Raw genomic sequence first — 8300 nt, 5'->3', positions numbered from 1 at the left:
AGGTGAGTTCCCTGGAATGGAACCAGTGAGCTGCATGTTGCAGGGGAGCTGTAAGAGTCCCTGTCCCTAGAGCAGAGCAGCCCTGTGCCAGGGAGGGGTTTTGTCTGGCTGGATCCATAGGAAGGTTTTTATGTGAATAGACTTGGTAGAAGAGCTGAGGATGCTGAACGCCTATACAAGAGATCAATCTGATTTGCAACGACCGCCTACAGCCAATTTCCAGCACTGATTTTGATTTAACCTGGTCAGTTTCCTTCACAGAAATTGCTTTATCGTGTTGTTCTCCCTTTTCTTCTACTTATAAAGATAATTGCGGATCTATGTTCCTTAAGATTCAGCATTTGCAGGCAGGGCAAATTACCTCCAGATGTGTTCAGTGAGGTTGCGGTTTAATTTTCAAGTCGGAAAATGGTGTATCGCCACGGGGAAAGCCTAAAAACATGGATTTGTCCGAAAAGATGTTCCAAAGCAGCTGAAATTAACTCTTCGTTGTAGCCTTTGACACAAGTGTTCCAAAATACTGTTTCCACCCAGATTTAAAACCTCACATTCTGCTGCTGTTTGGATTGCTGCTGTATGGGGCCACGCTTTGCTTTCCTGGAAACTGGATAATATGTGAAGCTTATCTATACTGAAGGCTTCTTGAAGTCCTCTGATCTTGCGACAGAAGGATGTTGTTCCAGGGTCGAGGAGTGAACTCTCTGCTATTTACAGAGAACCTTTCCCCATCATTCGGAAAAAGAGATTTGAGAGACTTTTCTCTGGCCCGTGTGATTAATTCTATTCCTAGAAAATGAGTTGGCAATCTTGACATGCCCCAGGAGAAAAACAAAAGGAGGGCAACAGGAGCCTCTGTGTGTAATCTCCAATTTGAGCAACTGTAGATTTGTTGTAGTGACTAATTTTTCCCTTGGAACAAAAACGCAAAGGAGGGTTTGCTAATGTTTTATGTAACGGTTGCTGCAGCTGGGAGTTTGGAGTTGGACTGCAGCCTGAGGGATCCTAATTTAGAAAATAACGAGCTTTCAGAGTGAGTACTAAATCTAAATATATGTATAGGAGCCATGACACAATGAGTGCCACAATAGTGCCTGGATTTGCAAGGTCTCTCTTTCTTAGTTGTATCAAGAAGAGGAAAACTGGAGGTTAAGAGAGGGCCAAAAGAGATACCAGCAAGCAGTAATGGCCACCAGCAACTATTGCAAATGGAAGAGCTGGAAAACCTTGTACCAAGTGTATAAGCGTGATTTCTTATTTCTCACCCTGGCTTCTTTTTGTTCACATTTCAGATTGAAGCCCCAGGAGCATGCCAATAAATCTACAGAAGAGGTTTATTTCTCCTTTCATTTTTTTTCCTAAATGAAATAATGATAAAGTCTTATTTCATCAAAATGTTTGGGGGGGTTTTTGTTTTTAGAAAATCCCCACATTAATAAAGTGTGTTTTTCATTGCCACAGCAGAGGCAACAGGAGACATCTATCACAGAAAGCCCTGGGCTTTCATTGAAAGTCTCATTGATGGGCCAGAAGCACCAGGATGTTTTAGAGACCTAGAAACAGCACAGCAGCTGCTAATTTAACCAGCTGCTTCTTGACCTGGGCTTCATATATTGCACTGCAGTGAATATTACTGCTGAGAAAGGCACTTGAATTTTTCTACATAATTTTAAGCTCTTCCAATGCAATTTTAATAGAGAGAGAAATCCTGTCCTGCTCTTTCAATGTCTGCAGAATGTATTTCTCCTGCTGCTCCTACTGCTTGTGCAAGTGTCTTTCCATTCCTGGGGACGCCGGAGCACTGACCCTTTGAGGACTGGTTATTTCAACCTGCTCTAGCTCTCTTTTTCAATTCAGAGGAAGGTGAAGGAGCTTCTCTTCCTTTCTCTGTACCAAAAAGTGATTCTGGAATTTCTAAATTTGTTTTGGTTTCCCTGAAGCTTTGTTTTAGCTTGTTTGGTTGTAATGGTAATTAGCTAATGACCAGGTAACTGCTACTGACCTTGTTGTAGTGTTTGCTTACCTTTGTATGATTTTATGATGTAACACTTATCGTTATCTGTACTCAACACATAACAATAGCAAGAAGTTATTGTGTGTAGAATGAATTATCTATGACCTTTAAATAAAACGCAACATAAAGGACCACAGACATGGGATCAGAGCAGCAGTTTAAAGCCCAGGAAAAGAGTTGGATCAGAGCACCCATGAAGATGAACAGCTCAGCACTGGTCAAGTGTTGGTTATCAAAGGAAAGCAACCTTGGCAGCTGGGTAAAACCTGTTCTAGTGGTAAGGGAAGAGAACAAAGAATAGGTATATGCATACATGAAACACACAGATGTGGCTATAACATGGTATCACAGACTAAGCAAGAAAGAGCAGAGTGCAGGTGCTGTTGCTAAGCATAAAAATGACCCTGACCACAGATTCTGGGGTGAGAGGGAATAACCGACATCCCATTCCTCCCAGAGAGGAGATGCTGACTGTCCTGGGCACATCCTGGAGCCGTCAGACCCAGAGGGGCAGCACAAGGACGAGCACAACGCCAGAGAGAGAGGTGGGTTCTGAGAAGTTTGTGTGTGTGTCATTTTTAACTGTATTTCATTTGAACTGTGTGTCATTGTAACTGGACGAAAAACAGTCTTTAATATGGTAGCACAGTGCTGAGCAGGGTCTGTACTGTGAGTACAGACTGGAGGTACCAGAGGAGAAAACACATCAATGTGTGTTGAGCCCAGAACAAGCTTTGCCAGTGATGGGGGCTGTTTACTGGGGGTGTTTCCAGCTGCTGGAGTCAGAGGTTCAGTGGATTGGTTTCTTGTAAAAGCACCTACTGTCAATGACGTGCATTGCTGGTGAAAATCCGAAAGAAGTGTACTGGAACAAAGCAGACCAGGCTGTGCTTGGCTTCCCAGGGAGATCTGTGGTTCCATCAAATGGGTGGTGTGGTCTGCTGGGAAATGCAGGCTTGGCAAATCTATGAGGTACAGTGTACTGAAACAACGTGGGCTTATTCCTGGCTCTTCAAGCTGCTTGAACTGAGCAGCACGTTTTAGCGTTGTGTGGCTCTTTGAGGACTAAGATGCTCACTGGCAATGGTATGCGAGCTGTGCTCGCTCTTCGCAATAACAAAATGTTCCCTGGGAGCCCCGTTTCAATTTCTACATGTTCTGCTTCACTGTTTGTTTGTCACCGCCAGCTACATCTGCTGAGTTTCCATCAGTCCTAACTGATAAATTTGTGATACGGAGGGGCAGAAAAAATAGCTGTACTTTGGGATAGTGGCTGTTGCTGTGCAACAAAATATGCATAGATAAAGCAGCAGGGTGCAGCCTTCCTAAAGCCACCCAGGTATATAAAAGAATATGAGAACACCTGACTGAAGGTGCATCATGATGTTGGTGGAGAGGCTGGGAGATGGTTAGGGACCCGTAATTTGATCAGGTTTTATTTAGGCTTTAGCAGTAAATAATAATTATTCACAATTGATTGAAACATTGAAAGCACATCAGCCCTTCATAAACAGTTTATATACAAAAGCTTAACGCAGGCTGTAGCCAAAACATGTAAATTGTTCCTGGTGAGAGGGCCCTGATTAAGGACAAGAGCAGTTAGGCTCTGCTGCTCCTCACCAGAACAACACTGGACCTGATGGCATGGAAAAGAAGCAGATATTGAGTGGGGTTCTGTGTGTGGTGCACAAAAAGATGAATCAAGTTCAATGCATCTTGACACAGATTTTTTGAGCTGTGGCATAACCAGCAATCTTTTAATTGCTCAGCAAATCAGACCAGTTTCTTTCAGATAAGCTTGAAATCGCAGCAACAAAGGCAGCATCTTGTGGTGTGTTAGCCAGAGTCTGGACAAAGTCCACACCTTGGCTGCAAAAAGCTGAGATTATTACAGTGAAAGCTGAAGAGAAACAATACACTCCATATTTTAAGTTCACTGCTAAAAAAGCTACAGGGATGCTAAACTCTCATTTCATAGGGCACTTGGTACCCAGGCAGGCAGCGATCTGTGATAATCATGTACCGTGAATGGGTCACCTGTTTCATTCTCACTGCTCCTTCTCACATCCTTCATCTGTGCTTTATTTCCCTGTTTGTATCTTGTCATGAAACCAAGATAATAAACCCTTTTGAGCAAAGAATATTGTCCTATCATGATCAAGCACAATGAGGCATTCATCAGCAGTTGAGTGCTAATAAGAATTGAATGCAAAAATATATTGATAGGGAAAACAAATTTAAGTTCAAAAGTATTTTTAATATTTTCTGTAGATTAGGACCACGAGGACCAGATAAACTCCCGAGACATTAATTCTGCACCTGTGCTCAAAAACACAAAAGGAAATTTGGCCTAGAGAAAAATGCAGATGCCCAATATGACGGCAGACAAGCCTTCTGGGATGGTTTTCCTGGAGATACAGGTAACAGTCTACTTGTTTTAAAAAAGGAGATTAATTTGTCTCAGGTAAGAGCATTTGGATTTTTTACACAGAGCACATAGCAGAGGTGTAACTACTGAGGAGTCTGAGCCACAGCATCAGCTATCAATGCACTTCTAGGACATCACAAAGCCTTAAGTGTCTAAAAGAAAAAGCCCATTTAGATAAACTAAATCAGCAGCCCTATTTTGGTGGGTAGCTGATTTGGGGCTGTTACCAGCAACAATGCTGAAAATCTGGCCACTTGTTTAGCTGCTTTGGATGACTGGCTTCAGTCACCCAAGCATTAAAATCTGAGTATCTTTCAATCTGACAATGTTAGATTGACCGATGGTATGAACAGCCTGGGAAATGAGCAATCCCACAGCTGGAACTTACCAACCTGGATGCTACTAGAGGTAGGTGATGGCTGTGACACTGACCTTGCTGGCTTGGGGCATTTAAAATGATCTGATGACACCAGTTCTTGCCTCCCTTCTTCAGTTGGCTGTGCCATCTGACCATTAATGGTGGTTTGAAAACGTTTCGTGCCCTCTCTCCCATCAATCGTCATGCATGAAAAGTCATTCTCCAGAAACCTCAGCCCACTGAACACTTGCAATTCCATTCTGGACAAACCCCTCGTTGAGTTGCCTACACGAATTTGACTTGAGCGTGACCGCTGCCACCATGTTCATCCTCCCTTTGGTCCCTACCCAACTAACTTGTCCCTTACCTAAGGGATCTTTCAAGTCTTTTTCTCCTGCCTCCTGGGCATCACTGTAAAAGTGAATGCTTCAAACTGCTTGTGAATTGAAACAAACTAGAGAGCCTAACAAAAAGTAAATGTTTCTAAGGCAGTTTTTTTTTTTTTCAAGACCTGAGCTTGAGGCTGTAACTGGAACGGTAATTTAAAATAAATTGAATTTACAAGTACATTTATTTTGTGCATGAATATGAGGAAAAATAACCTTTCTTTTCCCCTGTTGGTTGTCTACATTGCCCAAGCCTGAGAAGAGCTGGGAAAGGAATCCTGCAGTCACACTGTGCTGGGCTTAGTGCTGCATGTAGATAAATCTTAACAGCCCAAGTGTTGCCTTGAAACTAAGAATTCTAAACCAAGACAAGTGCCTAAATGTTTTGTGGCAATAAAAACATAGACAAGAAGGTACAGGCCTGTGGGGTGGCGATTGCACTAAGGACTCCACTGAGTGATTCCATGTAATAAGCAACGGAGCCAAATAAATCAGAATAGATAATAATGTGCTTACACAGACATTTATTCTGTTATTCTTGGTTGCCCTGAGTCAATCTGTGTTTTAATGTCAGGGTGAATGGCAGTTGAATTGGACCTGGAGAAGGGCTGGCGGCTGATGACTGTGTGGTGAGTTTTTGGTGGCTGAGGTGGCACAGCCACCACACAATGTAAATGTTGTGACACCAGAGTCTATGAACATGGTCTGAACCCCCAGTTGCCTCTAAAGCAACACACATAGTGTGTAACTGTTCTGTAAGAAATCCAAAGACTGAAATATACTTGCATAAAAATTGCACTGTTTCATGCAGCCAATGGATTTGTGAAATTAAGACCGTTTTCGGATTGTCTGCAATCAGCAGAAAGACCCTGCAGTGCAATAATCAATGATAAACTGTGAATGGTCTGCCCTAGGATGGCTTCCTTTCATCCTGCAGCTTTTCAGGGTTTCAAAGGTACCTTTATCTGGGTAACATCACTGTGGGTTGTGGTGGCACCGTGAGCCTGTCTGAGTCACTCGGAACAAACCAGGGAAAGGTTTCCATGTAGTGCTCAGTGTTCAAAGGGGACACTTAGTGCTTCCACATGAAGACTTTTACATTTTCATTTTTTAACCTGAGCTCAGTGAGTTGTGACAGGTTTTGCTCTGCAATATTGTTCAGTCAATGACTGTCCTTTTCACAGCTATAAAGCAGATTTACTTGATCACTAGCAACTAAACCAACAGGGCGGATTGAAGGAGTTTTTATTACTGCTCAATTGATTTTTGCTCTAGATGCTCATGCAAAATAAACAGTGTCATTAAATAAAGATTTGGGCTAAATGTGATCAGTGGGCAATGAGCTTGCTATGACCCTTTCTTCGGACAGGAAAGGCTTCAGGGGAGAACTTACCGCAATACTAATAGTACTGAGGAGGCAACCTAAATAAACCCATTGTTGCAGCCAACAATAATTCCCTACCATATTTCTTTCCATTTTCCACTTTTTTTCCCATCCATTTTCAAAATGAAGTATTTCTTGTGTCAAAGTTCTTGCTCTATTATTTTTCTCTGCCTCTTAGCCTCTGATGCAGAATTTAACAGCTGCCTATTTTGAATACTACAGCTGAAATTTTAAGCTTTATTTCTGGTGTGGCAGCTGAACCATCTTGCCTTTACCTCTCTATTTCTAGCTGCATGATTTTATTAACTGACAAGCTGTTACTTTGTTTAACAGCAGAACATAATGCTACCCTTTGATAAACACAAGGCAAAAAAACCCCAAAGCCTTGCAAAAGCCAGGAGATGTAAACATCTGAGCTCTTCTTTGTGAGATTTTCAGAAATAGAGCCATAAATATACAAGGGTATTTATCATACTAGATTCTCTGTTGTTGGCAACATAACTCAATAAGTCTATCCAGATTCATATCAGTGTAACAAAAAGCAACATTTTGTGCTCATAGTCACTTACATGTTAGAGAAAAAAAGGCTTCTTTAAATCTGGAAATAATACTTATATATGGAGTCAAATATTCACTTTAGTTCTAGTTTGGGTCCTAAGTTTACTGGTCTGGTTAGTAGAAAACGATGGAAGGAGTGGCTTTCAATGAGCCAATGTATATACCAAGGTATATAAATTGCTGGGCCAGTTAACAATATGTGGAAAGAATATGTTTTTTATTCACTTTGATTTGAAACTATGTCTATTTTCCTCTCCCCCAAAATGGGAGGAAATAGAAATACCACATTGAGTTCTTGCACTACTAAGTATGAATGTGCTGTGCAGGATGAATGAGATGAGGCACCTTATCTAATTTAATTCCTGGGCTCTTATTTTTATATTTTTTTAAATTACTATTACTTCTTTAAGGGTTTTCTTGAGGGCAGAGTTATGAGGGGATGATCTGTATTCTCAGTCCATACTGTCTCACACAAAGAAATAAACCATTGCCAAATGCTTGGTTGATTAAACTAGTAGTGGAATGAACCAAAAGGATGTTTACCAAACAGTACAGAAATATTAAGGCTTATGAAGAAACCTGACAAAAGGAAGACTCTGCACTACGTGTTCAGAATGAAAACGAAACCAGGGCTGCATCAGCTGTCTGCACCAGGTGATGGATGAAAGATGCTCCTTGCAGCTCACAACCTTGTTTCTCATCTATACCACGTTCTGTTTCTCCTTTTGGAGTGCGATAAAGACCAAACTGTTTCTGTAGGTCTTGCAGGATTTTATACAGCACACAAACTGATGTACTGAAGCTGAAGGTCCATCTGTTCTAATGCCTTGTTTCCTACTGCTCTTGGCTTTTCATGCCTAAATTCAGCTACCAAAATAGAGAAGCTTGAAAGCTTGCCCTTTCTGGGGAAAAAGTGACTTCTATGCATCCCGTGAAGATTTGAGTAGCAGTGGCCATGGTTGTAAGGTGGAGGATGTGAGCAGAGGTGTGGGGTCGGGCACATCTGGCAGGAGTGAGGCAGGACTTCTCATAATCTTCCTGATTTGGGATAAATTTTGTGTGTGTGTGCTCAATAGAGTTAAGATGCAAATTACAGCTGCAAGTGCATCACCTCCCAAACTAAAAATGAGCTGGGATCATGAACCTTGTGAGACTGATCACGTTGAGCTCCAATC

This window comes from Columba livia, chromosome 4, assembly GCF_036013475.1.
Source record: "Columba livia isolate bColLiv1 breed racing homer chromosome 4, bColLiv1.pat.W.v2, whole genome shotgun sequence".
NCBI classification, from domain to species: Eukaryota; Metazoa; Chordata; class Aves; order Columbiformes; family Columbidae; genus Columba; species Columba livia.
Note: the sequence above shows the minus strand (reverse complement) of the source record.